This window comes from Anomalospiza imberbis, chromosome 20 (assembly GCF_031753505.1).
Source record: "Anomalospiza imberbis isolate Cuckoo-Finch-1a 21T00152 chromosome 20, ASM3175350v1, whole genome shotgun sequence".
In the NCBI taxonomy this organism is placed as follows: Eukaryota; Metazoa; Chordata; class Aves; order Passeriformes; family Viduidae; genus Anomalospiza; species Anomalospiza imberbis.
In genome coordinates this window covers 4,789,674-4,809,694 of record NC_089700.1, presented here as the reverse complement: position 1 = coordinate 4,809,694, position 20,021 = coordinate 4,789,674, and the positions used below count along the sequence as shown (strand labels likewise).

At 41.2% G+C, this 20,021-nt stretch overlaps 1 protein-coding gene and 1 long non-coding RNA gene across 15 annotated transcripts in view; one reads left to right on the top strand and one right to left on the bottom strand.

The window, feature by feature from the left end:
- The window catches only part of CUX1 (cut like homeobox 1), a 307,420-nt gene that overhangs the window by 193,058 nt on the left and 94,341 nt on the right, over nucleotides 1–20,021 (bottom strand). The window lies entirely within an intron of this gene.
- LOC137485671 (uncharacterized) lies at nucleotides 14,934–16,296 on the top strand. Its single transcript, XR_011005415.1, has 3 exons — nucleotides 14,934–15,064; nucleotides 15,916–16,021; nucleotides 16,125–16,296. It is a non-coding gene; the product is annotated as an uncharacterized lncRNA (long non-coding RNA).

The following is a 20,021-nucleotide window of genomic DNA, read 5'->3' as shown; positions in this document are numbered from 1 at the left end:
AATGGCCACGTTAGTGGGCTGTGTATTAATTCTCTCCACTTCCCCTTCCTCTCTCCCCTGCTGCTGGTTATTGTCATCACTGACTGAGATAATACATGATGGCATTTTTAGGAACACAAAAATATTTATAAAATCTGCCCTAATTACAGTCTCCCAGAACTACCTGCCTTCCCTCCTTTCTCTCAAGACCTCTTTGCTAACTGGGTTTTCTGCATTTTCCACAACCTTGTTCAGCAACCTCTGGTGGTACTGCTAATGCTGCTGTGAAGAAAACTAATTTACCTGCTTTTTCCTTCTAAGAAAAAAACATTCAAGTCGCTTTTAAATGCCAGAATAACAAGAGCTGCTTTGTGATCTTAAGATGAGCATGAGAGATCCATGTAGCTCGCTGCAATAAAGCAGGAAGGAATAGATACCCCTACAAACTAACCAGCAGGTTAAAAGACAGGAATTTGAAGTTTTTGCTAACATACCAGCTTTGATCCTGAACAACAAAAAAAACCTGGTTTACAGAATATTAATAGATGCATCTTCCATGTGTGCAGGGAAGTGCTTTACTTGCCAGCACAAGGCAGGCAGCCTGTAACATGAATATCTATAACCATGTCAAATGTAACATGCAAAGAACTTTTTCAGGCAGTGAATTAATGCCCAAGGAGAGACACTGAAGACTCATTCACTTATAAAATTCAAAGACTCTAGAGAGCAAAAGCTTGGAAAAAAAATAACCCCACGACGTGTCTTAGCCAAGCTGAACATTGAAGGCACTGCAAACTTAACTCCAAGAGATCAGCACTTCTGCTGTAGGTTTTCCACAAAAACCAGACTCTAACAGATCAGAAACTACTGCTGACATAATGAGTCCATCCCCCAAATCAGAAAAAAAACCCTCCCTTGAAATCATGCCCATTTTTGTGAAGCTCCTTTGAAGCAATTAAACCCACCTTGAGACCCACACAGGATGGGACTGTAAAATGATGTTCCATTTGGTGCTTCAAGCAGAATAGAGATACAGTTTCTAAAAGGAGATAAGCTATTAATGAAAGGAGTTGTGACTGCTTTCTAAACTTTCATTCTCTCCCTAATCAGTATCAAGAATAAGTGAAATCAGAGGTGGGGTCAGTGATCCAGGGAAGCCCCTTCCCAGAAAGAAAATTATCCCAGAAAACAAAATGCAGGAAAAAAACCTCATGTGACAACTCCAGCAACGCCTACACCCCCCTTCTATCTCAGCCAGTCTTTTTGTGAAAAGAGGATCCATTTAACAGAACATACCTACTATTTCTGAGCCACTCCAATTCCAAAAGGAAAAATAATACATTCATCTCCCGTGCGTGTGGTAGGACCTGGGAGGCCATTGAGGAATATTTCCTGAAGAAAAGTGCTCTATAAATATAAAATATGCAATTGACACCTCAATGACCCTATCATGGGGTGCTGTTGTAGGGAAGTCTCTTCTCCAGCTGCATGGAAGCAGTTCCCATCATCCTTTATGGTACAGAAAGGGTAAGTTTTCATCACCATTGAAAAGATTGTACTTTTTAGGGACATCGATTCAGAAATTTGCTTGACGACCTTTAAATTTTGATTATAATAGCCTCTTTGCAATTATATATACATTTTTATTGGGGTACTTAAAATGCTATTGAAGATGAGATGAACAGCAGTTAAAAGAGAATGAAATCAATATGGTTATTTATGCAGGTAATCAAAACAACAACATTTTTTAGGGCTTCTTCTTTTAACTTTAAGGGTTTGGGTTTTTTGTTGTTGTTGTTGTTTTGGTTTGTTTTGCACAAGGTAAAATTTCTGTTCTAAGCTGCATAATGTCAAAAAATTTCCTGAATGGCACAGCTCTGTATCACATAACAGAGAAGTACTTTATAAAACAGATCTGAAGAAGATACCAGAAAAATAATTAATCTCATTGAAAGACCTTAGAAATTATGCCCCTTGCAAACTGGAAAAGGAAGTGATGTTCAAGCACAGGTTTCTTCAGTAATAACAAAATAATGTGCAAGTAATTAGGATTTTGGTGTTTATTGCTGCATGTCAGTATGTTAAGTACTCCCACTATCAATGCTCTCAGGATCACTAAATGGATCTTTTCCACAAATGAAACACATTTTTAAGTGAGCCTCAATATCACTGCTGGAAAAAAAAATCTTGTTGGCACAAGAACTGGGATTATACAGAAAGAGGAAAACTCCTACAAATTTCAACTGACAAAGAAACATGATGTTAATAAAAAGAGGATTTGCTTGAGAAATTGTCCTTTTATCAGCAGTAAAAGGGCTGCAATTTTAAGATGTTGCTCAATAATTTTAAGATTTTAGGAAACTGTTTGAAAGTACTCTCTAATAAAAATATAACCAATAATAGAAGGATGTTGTAGCAACTAAAAGGGTATTAAAATTGTGCTTTTGTTAGTTCTGAGTTAAGGAACAATGGTAGGATTAGCAGGAAACTATTACGAAATTAATCTGATTAATGCCTTATAAATAATGAAGCTGTACTTAAAAGGGTCCACAAGCTCCACCATGTCAGAACATGGGTCTAACACATGATGCAAGACTAAAAAGGAGGATATTTTCCCTACTAATTAACAGCAAAAACGGAATCCTCCCAAAAATCAAGTAAGAACAAACAGAGAAGGGAAAATAACAGTATGACTTGTAAAAACACAATAAAATTAACTGCAACCAACTCCACCCTCCTCATAATCAGTCTCAGAGGAAAGAGCGAGACTTCTTGTCGTGTTGCACACTATCACAATTTCTCCACACACAAATACCTCTTCCCCCTGATTTTTTTGTTAGAAGGATGCAAAACCCTTCTGAGCAGAGCACCAGCATGGGCAGGAGGACAGCCCCTCCACAAGGAACAACCACTTTTGGGCACAGCCTTCATCCAGCTCTCTTCAAAACCACAGACAAAAATCCATTTTAGTTATTTCAGGATCATTTTAGGGACCATGGTAAAACCCAGTCAAATGCTGTTCACGTCTTCCTTGTAAAGTAAATCTAAAATCAGTGGTTACAGTGATCATTCCAAGTCCAGTGAAATGAGCTGGGATAAAGCTGACAGACCAGTTTGAGTCTGAATGCTGGTTCCAGTACTGAATGAATTTTGGTGGTGCTATTCTAGCAGTTCAGCCCTGGCTCTAAAAAACCTACATTGGGACTGAAACAAAAAACTCAAACCCAAACCACCCCAACAACCTTTTCTTTATTAAAAAAGTAATGCAAGATTTGTTGTGAAGAGTGAAATCATAGAATCACACATGGTTTGGGTTGGAAGGGACCTTAAAACCATCTTGTTCCATCCCCTGCCATGGGCAGGGAATCCTTCCTCTAGCCCAGGTTTCTCCGAGGCCTGTCCCACCTGGCCTTTCCCCTCCTGCTCCATTGCTACCAGAATTATATTTTGCATTGTGCCTGGTATTCAGGATCCTGAAAAATAAGGCTAATTTTGAACAACTCTCATAATAAATGACAGCTACCCAAACTCACTTTCTGAACAAACCAAAATCAGGGAAGAGAAAACAATTTAAAAGCTCCCACCATCAAATCTCTTCACAAGCAAAAGGTGCATTACTGAAATCCCAACTGTGGCTCCTCTCCTTTCACACCCACGAGTAACAACCACCACTCCAGGAGCTGTTCCTCCCCATGGAGCCCGGGCATGTTCTCCTCTTCCAGCAGGAGATGAAATGAAGCTGTGCTTGCCCACAGCCACAGCACACCTCCAACGCGGCACCGGAGCCGGTGTTAATCCCCAGATCCTGCTGCCTCTGAGCTGTCCCTGTCCTGCAAACACCCCAGGTCATCTCCCGCTGACTCTGGAGCAGGTCTCACCCTTGCACTGCTGCTCTGGAGCTACTCAGCCTCAGTCCTGGTGCCCAGCTGGCCACCGGGCTGCCTAAAGCAGGGCACAGGACAGACACAAGTTGCTGAACCTACAAACCCCACTGTGTTTTAGCAGCTTGAGAAGGAACTGCTTCTCACCTGGCAATCACCCACCCCAGTGACACCCCTCAGACCTAACTGAGCCTTCAGTGACAGAATATTCTGAGCTGAAGGGACGCACAAGGATCACTGAGTCCAGCTCTGCAGAGAATGGCCCTTACAGGGGCCAAAGCCATGTTATCAGCACCATGCCCTGAGCAGCTGAGCCAATCTCAGCGTCACTGTTTAAAACATCAAGTTAAAAAGAGAAGGGAATCCAAGTCCTGCTCTGAATTATCACCAAGGTACTGCCAGGACCTCAAACAGATCTCTGAACTTGCATGTAAGTAATTATTTTCCAATGGGATACAACTGTGTTGGAGTTTACGAAGGTCTGGAGGGAAGGTAGTGTGAGGTACTGAATATGATCATTACTCAAGAGACATTAAAACTGAAGATTTTATTCCTGTCCCCACAGAATGAGTCAGATTAAAAGGGACCTCACTGGGTCATCTGGTGCAGCAGGGTCATCCCAGAGCACCTGGCACAGGATTGGGTCCAGGCAGCCCTTGAACACCTGCCATGAGGGAGACTCCACAACCTCTCCACTCAAATTCTATTTATTTACAGCACACTTTAATATCCAAGACACCACCTTCATCTCAAAATCACCTCGGTATTTTATGTATACTTCCTCCTGATCCTACAGTTTGCTGTACAGCTCCTGCAAAAATTTCCTTCCAAATAAAAGCCATCCATCCTCAGACATCATTCAAATGAGTTCACAAAGAAAACAGTGGAGAGAAGCAGCACTTTGGAAGTTTTCCCACATTTCCAGTCCTGGAAGCTGGTCTGAAGTGCTGCTGCTGTTTGACCAAGTGTGTGACACTCTGAGGTGCTCTCAGGCCACGGCTCTGCAGGAGCTCCAGCACTGGTGTTCCCAGCTTTCAGCCCAGACAAGCAAATGCCTTCCTTAAAGGCAGCTCCTGGGCAAGGCTGCAGGGGGGAAAATCATCTTCTGATAGATCTCAGGATCTTGCAGATCCATGAAGCTCACTGGGCTATTTTACATATATATATATATAGTATTTATATTCTGAAAGTTTGGTTATATTCTTCCTATTCCTTGTCTTACCAGTGAGAAAGGTGAATCTGGTCAATCAAGAAAACTCTTCAAATTATGAAGAATCTGGTAAATTATATTAATAGCAAAAGAGGAAGATGCTTAGAGTTACAGCTTCTGCATTAAAAGGACAGAGGGATGTAGAAATATGACTTGAGAATACTTCCTGAGAATGAATCTTATTTTTAATGATGCACCCCAAAAATACTTTGCTAACAAAGCAAATATCAATAAATGCACCAGGGGCCTTGGCCAGTTTGGCTCTGAGTTAGTTTTAGTGAGGCTGATCCCTCCCAGTAATCCCATTTAAACACAGATCTCTGACAGCACTGGTCTAAATTTGCTTGGAAGGAACTGGGATTTTACAACAAGAAATTACTCTGAGTCATGGAAGGCAAAAATTGCAGAATGCCACTTACCAGAAAAAAACCATCCTGGTGCCACATTGCTGCCTCTTTGGGCATGGGCCAGATGCAAAAAGGAGGAGGTGTAAAGGGTGTGGGTGTATATATGTGTGTGTGTGTGTGTGTATATATAAAGACTATTTCTTTATAGGGTACTGCTGTTGTGCCAATCAAGAAAAGTGCAAATATTTAATTTTGGAAAGTTTTGCAGAGTAAGAATTTTGCATTTCATGCCCATGGAATTCATCAACTCTGGCTAAGGACAAAGTGAAAATCCATGGTAGTTACAGTAATTCTGGCAGTTTTATTAATGACAGTTATAATATAATCAAAGCACAAAATTTATTTTTTGCAGTTGGAATTAAACCAAAGTATTAATCCTAAGGATGTTACCTGGGAACTCAAAGTAAAGCTACAACTATAAAAACCCATCAGCAAATGTGTTTCAATGAACTCCCAACATAACCAATCTTCTTGTCAAAACCACTATCTACCACTGAATTAAAATACCCAATGATCTGGCCCTGGAGCAAATGTTTGGAGAAATACAGGGGAACACATTAATTCACTTCTCCATATCAGATTATTAATAGGTGACAAACCAGGAACTCATTATGGCAGTGAAACAAGTTTAGGAAGAGATAATCACATTAGCTGAATACTCACAGATAAAAGCTGGATCAGATTGGCTGGGCAGGATCTCAGAAGCCCAGAGCATGGAAACACCTCCTGTTAGAGCCCTCATCCCAGTCAAGGTGCTCCAGAGCACATCCAAAAACTACAGATCCATCCTCTGGACGGGAAAATGCCAGAGTTACCGAGGCTGTGCCTCTGCCACCTGCACTGCAACACTGAAAGCTGAGAAATAATCTGAAATGCATTATTCTGTCATGTAGATTAACTCAGTAATTTCTTGTCTCAATTGCCCGTAACTCCATGAATTTGGTTGTGGATTGTTTGAGAAAACTGATTGAAGAGAAGCCAAAAAAATTAAATGAACTATTTAAATATTGAACTAGGTATTTCTTTGGAACCAGAAATTGACAGGACAGCAAATGCAACAGTCTGAAAGGTCCCATAAGCCAAGTGACGGAGAAGAAGAAAAAGCTGGGATTTTGGAAGATATTTTAATTTGCAGCACTGACATAATCCCCCAACAAGAACCTTCATTGAAGTGCAGACACAGGTTTGATCAATTTAAAGATGATCTTTTTGGGTTTTGCCCCCCCTTTGATCTGTGTTAAACTATATCAAAACCAAGCACAACTCCAAACCTCCTCTATTTCCATGGTGTCCCTGCAATAATCAGATGAGAATTTTCCGGGATGATCCATAACTCTCCTTACAACAGCAATTTAGTGGAGCCAAAATAAAAGAATAAGAGACAGAAATGACAGAATAAGAAGCAGAAAAACAGTGCAAAAACGGCGATTTTGCTACGGGAACTTGGGACTTGCCACCTCAAATTAGTGGGAGCCGTGAAGTGGCATTAGTGACAAGGGGAATCCAGTAATTGGGGTTGATTTCCTGGTGCTGAGCCAAGTGCTCTGGTGAGTTAATTATAGCTCTGGAGGGAGCAGGGCCGTTCCCAGTGGTGCAGGGACACCATGGAGCAGCGACCTGCAGGAATTATGTGAGACAGGAGAGGCAGCAGAACTTTCCTGCTCGGCCCATTAAGGGAAATCCACACAGAAATTCGGAGTAAAAAGGGATAGGAGGGAGGAGAATACTCAGCCTGTCAGGAAATGAAAAAAGGTCATCGTTCATGCACTAACACAAGTCACTTGTAGCCCAAATTCAACAAGATTCTTATCACTAACCCTTGATTTTAACCAGTAGTATTTAATTAATTTGGCAGAGCTACACAATGCCTTCCTGAGCAATATCCAGCTCCCCTCTTGGGTTCCTTCTGTAATCATTTCCTTTGATTAACTCGACTGTATTTACTCAAATTAACCCGTGTATTTCATACATGTTGCAACAAATTAGAAGAGAAGAATTAAAAAGCAGCCTGCCAACTTAAAAACTGAGTGAGTGGAACTTCTTGAATTAAAGCAGACAGAGTTATTAGCTGATTATTATATGGAGAATGTTCAGAAGAAAGAACATGCCCTTTCCATTTTCATTTTGTATTACTAGTGATTACATGATATATCTTAAATTATAATTTGAGGTAAAACTATGATTAAAAATAATTTAAATATTGCACAACAAGTTAATTGCCCTGGAATTTCTTCATCTTTGTTCCTGTTCTTTGATTCAAAGATCCTGTGTTCAGGGTATCTGATCCAGGAGTCTCACCCGAGGTGGGGAGCCAGGACCCTCAAGCACTTCCCTTCGTGGTCTTTACCACAACAGGGGACAAGGGGACACCATCAGGTGCCCCTTTTACATATCCCACATTTGCTGCAAAGCATTCCTGTGTGCTCTGGGGCAGAGCTGCATGGCAGTTCCCCTATCCCACAAAACCTTTCAGAATGAAAAAGGAAAAACAGAATAAAGGAAATGACCATCCCTCTCCCAGCCATCAAACCTGGGTGAAGTACAAGGAAGGAGAGGTGGAAACCAGAGCCTGCTTGGTCACTGCCAGAAACCAAATGGGTTTAATCACAAATCTTGTGTTTTCAGGATTACTGACTTTCTGAAAGAGTCCAAAAAAGTCTTCATAACGGAAGTTAGAATTCAGGAGAAGATGTTCACCTTAAAGCCATAATCTCCCTTTGCACTGCAAGCGGAAAAGCTTTTACAACGGAAACCACCTCAGTGGATCAGAGTTAGACCCTCTGTGCAGGGCATGGACAGCTCTTGTTTAATTCCACAGCATTATTTCAGCAAAGGGATCCTGCCCCAAATCCTCAGGAAATTCAGAACCTCAACCCAGACCTCTTCTCAGGCAATTTCCTTCACTGTGGGATGAGTTGTGTGGGAGCAACGATTCCCAGTTGAAACTTTATCAGAACATTTTCCTGTGAAAAGCACTTTTGGTCACCTGGAACTTCAGGACAGCTTTGTTATGAGAACCTTTCCCAAACACCTCTGCTTGGGGAATACTGCACTTCCAGCTTGGAGGCCAATAACAGGCTTACACATGATAAGATGGAGCCAACCCAGAATAAGGCAGTTGGTGAAATTCAAGAGTCCTGTTAGGACCTGCTCGCTTCAGTTGATGAGAAAAGCAAGAACTTCAGGCAACTTTCTGCAGTTGGGGTCAAATCAGGGGAAAGGAGAAGCTGTGAGCTTGGCTGAGTTTTTCAGTGCAACCACAGAGAATTGGTCTCCTCAGAAAGAAGGAATAAAGACAGTGATTATGCCCTTGTGCAAGGGGAGAAACCATCACGGCTCAGGAACTCTACTGAAAGTACTTCTGTTCAATTTTTATCCTGGCTCTTGAGAAACATGCTACACAAGCACGTGCAAATAATCCCATGAAGGATTACTGATCACTTTGCCAGTCTTTAAATACCTGAGTTTTAAGCACAAACAGGTATAAAACTATCTGTAAGCAAGGGATAAGAGTACAGGGGCAGTGCGGGGTGAGACCAACTCCTGCAGCAGCACTGCAGCTTGATTGCTTAAACCAGCACAGAGATTCTACCCAGAGGTTTGTTTTTCCTCTGCTGTGCCTTTCTACTTTGTTACTTCACTTAGACTTAAGAGAACCAGTCAGAATAAGTACAAACTGGAGTATTATAAACTAACTTCTTGTATAAATAAGCCCCCAAAATTACTCAGAACTACCGATCTGACAAAAACAATACTAAAACTTTAACCATCTCCATGGAGAGAAAACACTACCATCAATATTGTAAACAAAACAAAACAAAAAACAAAACAATAAAAAGCCTACGCTGTTAAATCTCTGGTAAGAGACAAACCTGTAAGAGACTCATGATGATACTGATGTGATTAGTTGGAATCACTAAAGAGTTGAGGAAAGAGATGGTCAAATAAAGAGAGGCCAGGCCAGGAGGAAGCGCTCCACTTCCCTGAGAAACAGATTTTCTGTGCCCACTTGGTTCTCAAACCTCTGCTCAGCCTCACTCAGCACTCTTTAGAGAGAAGCTATTACCTAGCCCGGCAAGCCATGGAAAATTCCACATCTTTGCAGATGAAATCTCTGCTTGGAACTGGCTGGTTTATGCAGCAGTCAGTGCTGTGGCTTGGTCGATGCTGCACAGAGCTGCAGTCTTTGCCAGGGTAAGGGTTAATTACCACTGATGGTCAGCAAATCCAAGTTTCATCCTCCAGGCATGTGCAATCCATATTAATGACAGTGCTTCTCCCAGACAGGTTCTTAGAAAGTTCTGTTTGACCCTTCCTGCTCCTCAGCAATGGGAGGAGAATGAAACAAAAGAAGCTGGACTGAGAGCTCCTAGCTGGTTCTCACAGTGCCAGATGCCAGAATTAAACACATGCAACTGTGACCTGTAATGATTCTACCAGGACACTAAACACCGACAATAAACATTCAACATCATACAGAACTTGTGCTGTCATCCCTGGCAGAATTTGCCCAGCACAGAAACGTCCTGGATGTGAACTTTTCCCCACAGAAAGTTCCCTTTTGATCCTGCTGCCATCTCAACCCCTGCTCAATAATCAGGAAACTCCAGCTCCTGCTAAACATTTCTCTTACACAGGGACTTTTTTTTGGGAATTCCAGCCTCTGGCTTGGTTTCCTCTATTACCAGGTCTAACCTAAAGACCAGAATAAACACAGAATATTTAGAGAGTGTTCAGTAGTCCCAACAGAAGAGTTTGCTTTAAAAGCCCAAAGATTTTTATGATAAAGATTCAGTGATTTCTTCCTCCAAAATAAGGTGTCAGAGGATATGGGGCAGAAAGCATTTTACTGGCATCATTGAGGATAGATTTGAAACAAATCAAGGTAAGAATCTACCATCAGCCAAATCAAGGCAAGAATCTACCATCAGCCATTAAATATAAGAACTTCAGAGTAAATTCAAATTAAACAACAAACCAGCAAATTCTGTACAACAAAATACCAAATTTATACAACTAGGAAGTTTCCTCAAAGTAATTAAGATGCTTTCCACAATAAAAAGGATTTAATATTTTTGGTAAATTCCATATTTTATAGATTATCAACCCTAAGAATTTAATTTTGAAGAAAATAACTGATACTGTGTGGAGAACAACCTGGTTTTTACTGTTCTCACCAACGTGCCATGAACCACCTCCTAATTAGCTCATGCATAAGAAACACAATAGAAAGGTGCAGCTGAAACTTTAAAAGCCTGAAGATTTACTGATGGCAAGACCATAGATTTTCAACAATCTGTTCTGTCTGGAAAGTGTTTATCTGCAAAGCATTTTAGTGTTTATCTATAAAGCATTTTACAAATATTGAAGCAATACCTACTGCTCTCTTCTCCTTCAGACAGACTCACTGTGTCACGTTGCACATAAAAATCTGACATTTACCCCCATTTCAGCAGAAAATACAACCCTCCACGAGAGTTATTGAAGAAATTTAAGATACTCATACTGAAAAAGTTAGCTTTGTTATCTCAGTATGTCACAAAATGCAATTTTACACTGAACAGAAATGCAAAAATGGGAAATAATAGAAAAAATATACACTTAAAAAAAAAACTTAAATGTTTAGACTGTTTGACCTTTCCCAGTCTTTCCTCACAGGAAGCAGTCTGTGTTGTAGTACACCTAATTTAATTTTCTGTTTCTTCCTTTCTGCTCTTAAATACTAAAGAAAAACAAAAAGCATCACAGGGCAGATCTACCATTGCTGAATGTGCATGACACACCTGCCCCAGTAAAAACAACTCCTGTTCCTTAGATTCTGGGAAACTATTTAGGATATTTTTAGGGTATTGATAAGTGAATAATTTTTGAGTGAAAGAATTCCAGTTCATTCAATTGTTTTCCTTTCTGGGAATTTGCTGGTACCAGTCTAGGAACTCCACCCAGGGGCTTTGGGAGTTGTTTTTTCTTACTTAGTCATCCATCTTTGGAAAGTCTCCAACCAAAGATCCCAACTTGAAAGACCCTGATTTTAAAAAGATACATTTCATTATATATTTCTGCTAAGCCCCTTTATTAGTTTTTTAAATCCACCCACTGCTATTAAGAAAAGCCACTAGAACTCTCAGAAATAGCTCTGTTTCAAAGATTTAAATCCCTTTCTCTATTTTGGCTCCAGAACATTCAGCTCATAAAGTGACTGCACTGGAGACCAAACACCAAGGTGTCTTTTTACTCAATCTTTTATTAAACAAACAGCATTCTGCTGCTGGCACCAGTGACTGCAGATCACTGTATAAAATCCTTACTACAAACACAGGATTTGTTCCTAAACAAGAAGGGGGAGAAGAGGAGCAGCAGCAGAGTAGTTCCAAATAAACCTCCTTGCCATTTGGAGCCCAGGCTGCACTGACATTTTCAAGCCAATCTTTTTGTTTTTAGAAGCTGTCAACACAGGAGAAAACGTGCAAGTTTTACTAATAGAGACTTCAATATTGTGTCCCAGAGTCTTAAATAATTGAATTAAAACCCAGGATGGTTCAAGAACAACATATCTACCAGTTATCCCTTCATTATCTTCTGTAGTCAATAAATGCAGCTGTTGAATGTTCTGAACTTTAATTCCAACATTAGATTCTGATTCCTGGCACAAATTTTAAATGATGGAACAATATTAAAGCATGGAACACACTAGGTTTTATGTAATATATAAATTATAACATATCTAACAAAAGGCAAATCTTTCCATAAGACTGGGTTATTGGAATACTAATTGCCAATTTTGCTACTCTGAGAGCAAGAAAAAAAATTAGTACACTGGCAAAATTAAATTATTCGTTTCAATAAAAAAATACTTTATTTCTTAACAGCAGAGATTTGGCAATAAGATTTTATATAACATCATTTACACCTGATTGTATTTCACTTCCAATTTTTTTAATCCTGCAAGGTACAAAGCAAATACTTATGAAAGGGACATGCAACCAATGCCAAAGTTTCAATTATAGCCTTTCCTATTTGGCAGCAGCAAGCCAGGACTTGTGGGCCTTGTTCTCTTCCTTCAGATCATTGCTGAGGGAAGAAAGAAACCTGGAGATGCTGCTGGCACTTAAATCTCTGCTTATCCTTAAATGCTGCAGATGATGCTGTGGATCATTTTTTCACCCTCTTTTACAGAGCTGAAAATAACACAAGCCATTAAAGAACTATTACTGAGAAAAGTCAACTTAAAAGTGTTCAAATTTTATCTGCTGTTTCTTCATGTTGCTCTCCCCTTCCCCATCTTCCAGGGTCACGTGTACAGGTATAAAGTAGGGGTGTGTTTTAAAAGGTTACACTCTAAAAGGACTGTGTAATTTAAGGAAGTGCAGAAAACAGACAACAATGCCCCCAAGTCCCCCAAAATATCAACTCTCTCTCGTCTCTGTTCTAAAGCAGGAAGGCATTTTAAAAAAGAAACAGAATGTGCCTAAGAACTTTATGTGTGATCATTGCAGTAATAGAAGGATTTTTGGAAAAGTTATCCACGTATTTCATCCAAGGTTTGTGACTAGACAATCCCTGTTTCAAGGTCACAGAAAGGAGTGTGTTATCAGATTTATCAAAATGCTCATAGCCACCGAAAGCTGCTACTGCTTCTGAACAGCAGTCCAACAACATGCAGTCTGCCAACTAATCTATCTCCCCAGAATACTTCTAATATTTCAAAAGCTCACAGACAAAATATGCTCTTTCATCTTTTATTAAAAAAATTTTAAAGGTATGCAGAAATCTTTTTTTTTTCCGTGTTCCATAATTACACTGATTTGGAAAACAGAACGGCAATATCTAATTTTGGACCAGCAACAGGTTTTAAGAGCCAATACCCCACAAGACATACCATCTATCCCTACATATTTTACCCAGTTACTGCTCACTTAAAAAAATTCCTTATCAGTTGCTATTTTCCAAGACTTATTTATATATATTCACACATCTAAAAATGTGCCAACACTATTGTTGAGACAGAATTCAGTGGGAAAGCCTGTCCATTGGAGGGATTCTGTAGCCCACTTGTTCCAAGACACTATCACCAGTTTCATCTTTGAGTAGAGCTACTTTTATTGTGTGTACGTACACATAAATATCTAAATGCAAATACACAGAGAGAACATCTGAGTGCCTTTTTGCCAGCTCACAGTTGGAGAATTCCAACAGAAATTTACGGAAACAACATGAATTCACAGATTACTTTCTTTAATAAGTAATCCTGAAGGCTGGGTTTGGGTTTTTTTAGAGCAAGTTATCACTTCTGGGAGATCTGCAAGCAGCATCCCCCACAGCAGATGGGGTGAGGGTAGAAGGCTGTGGAGATGCAGCTGAGCATCCAACGGCGCGGCGCTCACACCCTGCACTCCTCACACCCAGTGCTGACCCAGGACAAAGGGCTCTGGCACCAGAGAGCCACTGTTTTAAGTGTAAAGACACTCACTTTTGGCAAACACTAAGTGATCAGTGGAGCCTGTCTTTATGTGGCACCATCCATGGGGAAGGAGCCCTCCTGCACTAATCTGGCTAATCTCCGGAGCAGGGGGAATTTATTAAAAATGCTATTTAGACAGACAGGCTTCTCTGCAAGTCTGCTACACAGGCTCATCAAACTCATTAAACCCAGCTTTGAATCCCAGGCTTGGGAGTGTAATCCCTTTTAAGAAGCCTGCTAGACTAGGCTGAGAGAATGAAAATATGGGAGTTAGTGAACAGAAAGGTGCACGAGCACCGCTCACCTCGTGGTCAGTGTGGGAGATGGACACCCCATCTTGGGCACCACCAGTGCCCTGCTGCTGCCAGCACTGGGCAGGGAATAATGTCCTTGGAAACTACAAACAGATGTTGTGTCTTCTACCTCAGTAGCAGGAAGGATGTTGACCTGCAGCAGCATCAACCCTTCAGCCTCTCCCAAATCCCTGCCCTTGTCATCTGTATTATATGAAGGTGAAAGTGCTGTTGCAGCTGGCACAGCACAAAATTGGTGACTGTCCTTCATGGAGGAACAGGAGATGGCTGGAGTGCCACCCCCTCCTGGCAGAGGCAGTGTTTGGGTGGGAAAGGTGAGGAAAAGTTCTCCCTGGGAGCTCTAAAATGCTGTGTGACCATCAAACCTTTGGATACCCCGATACCTGACCTTCATCTCCATGTACAGGTGTAAAGCAGCTGATTTCCAGGTTTCCTGCTGCCTACAAAGCTGCTGTTGCCCATGGGGAGCCTGGAAAAACCCAAAGTGAGTGCTGAGGCTGTGAGGAGGCAGGCGCACCACAGGCATCGTATTTAGAGAGGGGAAAGCAAAAGCTGCAAGGTGAAAAGGCTGCAAGATGCAGGAGTTGTAGAGAGAGCTTCTCTGCACAGCACAGCCCAGCAGCAGGCTGCCTTGGGGAATTCTGCTCAGGAAATCATGGCATTGGGATGCTTTTAATCACCCCAGCCCTGAGCAGAGTGCAGGACTGCAAACTGCTGGGCACCTTGTGTCCTCTCAACTGACCATCAGCTGAAGGACTGCAAGAAAAAAGCCATGGCACTGAACTGCAGCCTCCTGATTCCAGTGTTTTTAGGTAAATACAACAGCATGTACCTTCAAAATGTCACCAGGAGACTGGATACAAAGCTTCCTAGCACAGTGACTAGACAAAATGTAAAATAAAATGAAATTAGAAGGTTCCCTATGGGGTCAGAGCAGTAAAACTGATTCTGATTAAGTTGCATTACCAGATAGAAGCAGGATCTCAATAATTTACAGCCAGAGACAGGATAAGTGTCCATTAGTATTAGTGTCTATGGATGTACACTTTCTATTTTTCTACATTTTTAAGGCCTCTGAGACCATGTCTGGGCCTCCAGCTTTCCCTCTTTCTGGCTCCAAACCATTGAAGTAAAATCCCTTCCCCCAGGCAGAAAAGGAGCCTTCCTCATTAGCATCCTCTCCACCCCCAAAGGGTGGGTAAGGAAGAAGGCAGGATTATTTGAAGTCAGTCTGGACACAATAAATGGTCTCTAATGGTATCTAGAACACAAAATTCATAATAATTTGAAAAAGTTATGAGGTTGGACATGATCCAAATTCAGATGAGCACAGCACAGCAGGATGTTCTGCAGATGTGTCAGTGCCTTTTAAGTTTAGCAGTCCCTGATTTTTTTGGTTTGTTTTTCATATTCCTTTCAGCACCAGCAATCTCGGGAAGGGCACACTTGAAGCCAAACCAAGAAGTACTAAAGGAAATAAAAAAAATAAGCCAGATCAATGCTTACAGAAACCTGAGCCCATTATATTAATTGTGTCTAAACCTCCATCAATGTGTTCTTGGCCATTTTCCCTTGGAGAACCAATGCAGAGTGGCTGCACTCACTTTGTGACTCCTCCACTAATGAGCAGCCTTATGCCACTTCAATGCCTCTTCCCTCCCAGGAATCATTACCTCAAGAGTTAGAACTAATTTGACAAAAATCTGTTCTGCACCATCATCCCCAGGTTCTGGAGGTTTAAAGAAACCATTGAAGGCACTTGCTGACAGGTCAGAACAGCTCTCCATCAGTCTCCAACAAAAACAGATGAGTAAGAATATCTGGGTAGAGGTTTGGACTCTTTTTTTTTTAAATAACTGCTTTATATTCAAGGTACCTGCACTTTCCCATGTACATTTTTCAAAGGAGTGGTACAAAGTTACTCCTCTTGCTCCTTCAAATTCCAGAGACTGAGGGATTTTTCAGACCGTGAGTACAATGAAATAAAAAAATAAATCATCAGAAAACAAACCAGCAAGACTGCAGTGATGGCTGTTCTTTACTGTGGCCCCAGTTTTGGGGTGGGCAGGACATCCCAGCAGTGGTTCTCATCCCCTTGGGATGCACTGGGACCATCTCCTTGTCTTTTACCCCTCCCTGGTGCTTTCAGGGAGTGAGGAAGGAGGGCAACGAGCTGCCAGACACTCCTGCAGCTGATGAGCAGCAGCCACCCAAGAGGTGCTTGCATGATTTTGGGTATAGAGAGCTTGTAAAGCACTTTGGGAAGCTGAGGGATGAAAAGGACTATATAAATGTAAGATATTATTATTATTAAACCAGTGATCTGACAAGAAGAGACAGCTCTTCAAATCTCTACAACAGCTTGAGCTGAAGAGATCAGGGAGTCCAATTTGAAAAAATAATAATTTGAAACGAATTGGAGGATTAGAAGTGGCAGCTCTTTTGTGGATTCTCCATGGCAGGTAAATTTAGTAGGCTACTTTAATTTTGCATCGTTTTAACTCCTGGCAATGTCCTGTGCATTGAATCTGACAGAGAGACAGAGTGTTTGAAGCTGTCGTGGCTACATTTTAGTCTCCCAATTTTACTATCAGTGTTTGAATCTGCTACTACAACTCTGGGTACAGAGATCAGAGGCTTATCAAAGAGGCATCCATTTCAAAGACAAGCAGCAGCTTTGACTTCATTCCTTCAATGCTTAAAATTCCTGAAAAAGCAGATGAGCATACCACAAAACAGGTCTGAAGGAAATCTCTCTATCGGCTGTAAACCTATTTCAGTATTAATTTTTTAAGGATCTATTTTGGTCTCAAGTAAAATGAGTGTGTTTAGCAGAGATAATCCTCTCAACAGGTGAGCTTAATATATGCCTTTTCCTGTGACTGACTGAAAGAACATTTTAAACTTAATGCTTTTTCAAGCATTAATTGAAGAACTACTTCAACCAGTTAGCTGATTTTGTTTAAATCTTTTCTTAGACTAATAATGTCTTCCCTTTCCTAATAAAGCAGCACTTCATTTCTTTATTGCTGCCCTTATTTTACCTGCACGGATGAACCAAGAGCACCGTGGGCAGCAACACATGCACTTTGCAGTAAGATGCCAGGGTTAAAAGGTGCATCACACACTGGAGGGCTGCTTTCCACACCCAACCCTTGGGTTTAAGCTGAGTTTCAGCATTCACATGAGTGATCATCATGTGAATTCACGTGATTATTCTGAATTGACATGACTGATCAGTATCACATCAGTATGGAAGTCAGCCTGAGTGATCTTCTCCCTTCTGATCTCACACACATACTGCCCACCACCGAGACCATTGCCCACTCCCTGGAACCAAGTGCCTGGCTGATTTTTGCTAGAAAACAAGAGGGGATCTGATCCCAGTTCCTCCAGCTGAGCACTGCCCAGCCCAGGGAGGCCCTGAAAAGCTGGTGCAGGGAGCAGTGGATAGTTTCCCACAGACAATGGACAGTTTCCCAAAATGCAGTGGATATACTGTCAACGGACAGAGCTTCCCAAGGAGCAAGGGATGATGCTTCCAGACAGTCAAGTATCCAGGCATTGGAGGCAGGATAACCTGGCTCCTGCCCAGGCAGGGCAGGTGAGTGCAGCTCCAAGCCCAGCTCTGGCTTCTTGTTTTCACTGAGTGCTGCTGGTTGACCCATCCCAGTTCTTCAGCACCTCATCAGCAGGACTTAGAGGCAAAGGGGATGATCAGCAACAGGTTAATTAGTCTGATTAAGGCCTGGGAGATGTGGCACTGGGAACTCGGTGCAGCACAGTCCCAGCCAGCTTGAAAGGAGCCGCCCGCTGCTGCCAGCCAAGGAAGGCATTAAAGCTGCCTTTGAAAGCCATGGCCATACCAGCACAGCTCCACTGCAGGTGTGGACATGCCCCAAAGTGCACAGAAAGTGCTGAGGAGCTGGGCTCAAATCGCTTCTGACAAACAGGACTCAGGAGTTTTAACACTTTCGGGCGTTTCTGAGAGCACTCCCTGTGCCCTCTCGCAGCGGATGAAAGGTTTGGATTAAAACCAGCTTTGAACCTGCAGAATGTTTGCAGAATGTTTTCCTCAGAGCAGCTCATCTATCAGCACTCAGCCCAGCAACACAAGTTTCTTTTGCAGTATTTTATTGAAAGGTCCTTGGTGCCCACACACAAACACTGACAAACCTGACATATTCTTCAAAATACTTTAAATTACTGGTTTTTACCCAGTAGGAAACAAAACACGTAGAAAACCAGAGCAGAAGCTTTTTATGAGATGTGATGATGCTGTATCTACCATCCAATTCCACGAACCAGATTGCTTTCATTTATGAACTGAGCATTTTTCATTGCTTTCTCCATTTACAGAGAACCACAAGAAAACCATTTTGGACCAGAAGTGCCTCAGGTTTGGGTTCTTTAACAGCTTTTATCTTAATAAGTGATAATAATAGAATCATGGCATAGGTTGGGTTGGAAGGGACATTAAAGCTCATCCAGTTCCACTATCTAGGTTGTTCCAAACCATCCAACCTGGTCTTGGACACTTCCAGGGATGGGGAACACAACCCCAGTGTCCCTGGGTGACAAGAATGAATAAATCTGTCCCAGTGGCAGTCCTGTGCCAGGGTAGCACCAGCACAGAGCTCATTCCCAACTCCCCATCCTTCCTGCTCAACACTGGCCTAGTGCTGCTACTGCTGAAGAAAAACTTCCTTTTTAAAAAGTCACTGGATGTTCAACAGATAAATAACCACCTCTGTACTTAAAAAGTGCAGAACCATGGCCATAAATAAGCATTAGTGCTTCAAAAATTGTGAAACCACAGCTTTATGGTTTTAAACAGAGACAAGGTGGAATCCTGAATGGTGGCAATGCATTTCAGATGAAAGCTTTCAAGGAGATGAGGAATAGTTACAGGAGCTGGAACCTGAGTAACTACACTTGCATTAAATTATTCCATCTGCAAGTCCATTAAAAATTGTTAATGGTTTTGTATGGCTTTTATATTTATTGGGTGGGTTTATTCCTTTGTGAGTCATACATATTTATTACCACAGGCCAGATAATGGTTATTAATAAAACTTCTTTTATTTGCATACTGTCTTGATGCTGCCCTAAATATTTACTACTGGTCTATAAAATATAAAGAATCCTCCAAAATTCTAAATAGCACCAGGGATGCATCACAACTTTGCTTTCTGTACTTTATTACTTTTTCTGTGTTTTGCTTTTTCAAAACTGGAAAAAAAACCCTCAGCCTGGTAAATCCATTTCTTTTCTCAAGTCAAAAAAGCACTAATTCTGTCAAAGCTTTAAAGCACTATTTGTGTGGAGGAAGTGAGAAGAGATCCAAAGTTAAAGCAGGCTGGTTTTTCATAATTAAGAAAATACATATATTTCTACACATAATTATGAACAGTAACAAAAGCTCAGTATTAAAATAGGTCCACTGAATCCCTGGAATTGTGCCTGCCAACTAAAACACCTACTATGAATTTAGTAATGGGTTATGCAAACATAAATTACAAGGCCAGACGTTTTAAAAGGAAAAAAAGGTGATTTATTGTCACACTGGAGACACGGCAGGATAGAAGCACAATTTCATTTTTCCATATATTCATCAACACTGCAGATGTGTTAATGCAAAAAGAATTCCAAAATAAAAATTACTCTCAACTGCTCTAATTCTCATCTGTCATTTAATTTACTTTAAAATTGTTACCAGGAAGCATTTTTTTTCTTTTAAGCAAGCAAAACACACTCAAAATTCCTGGA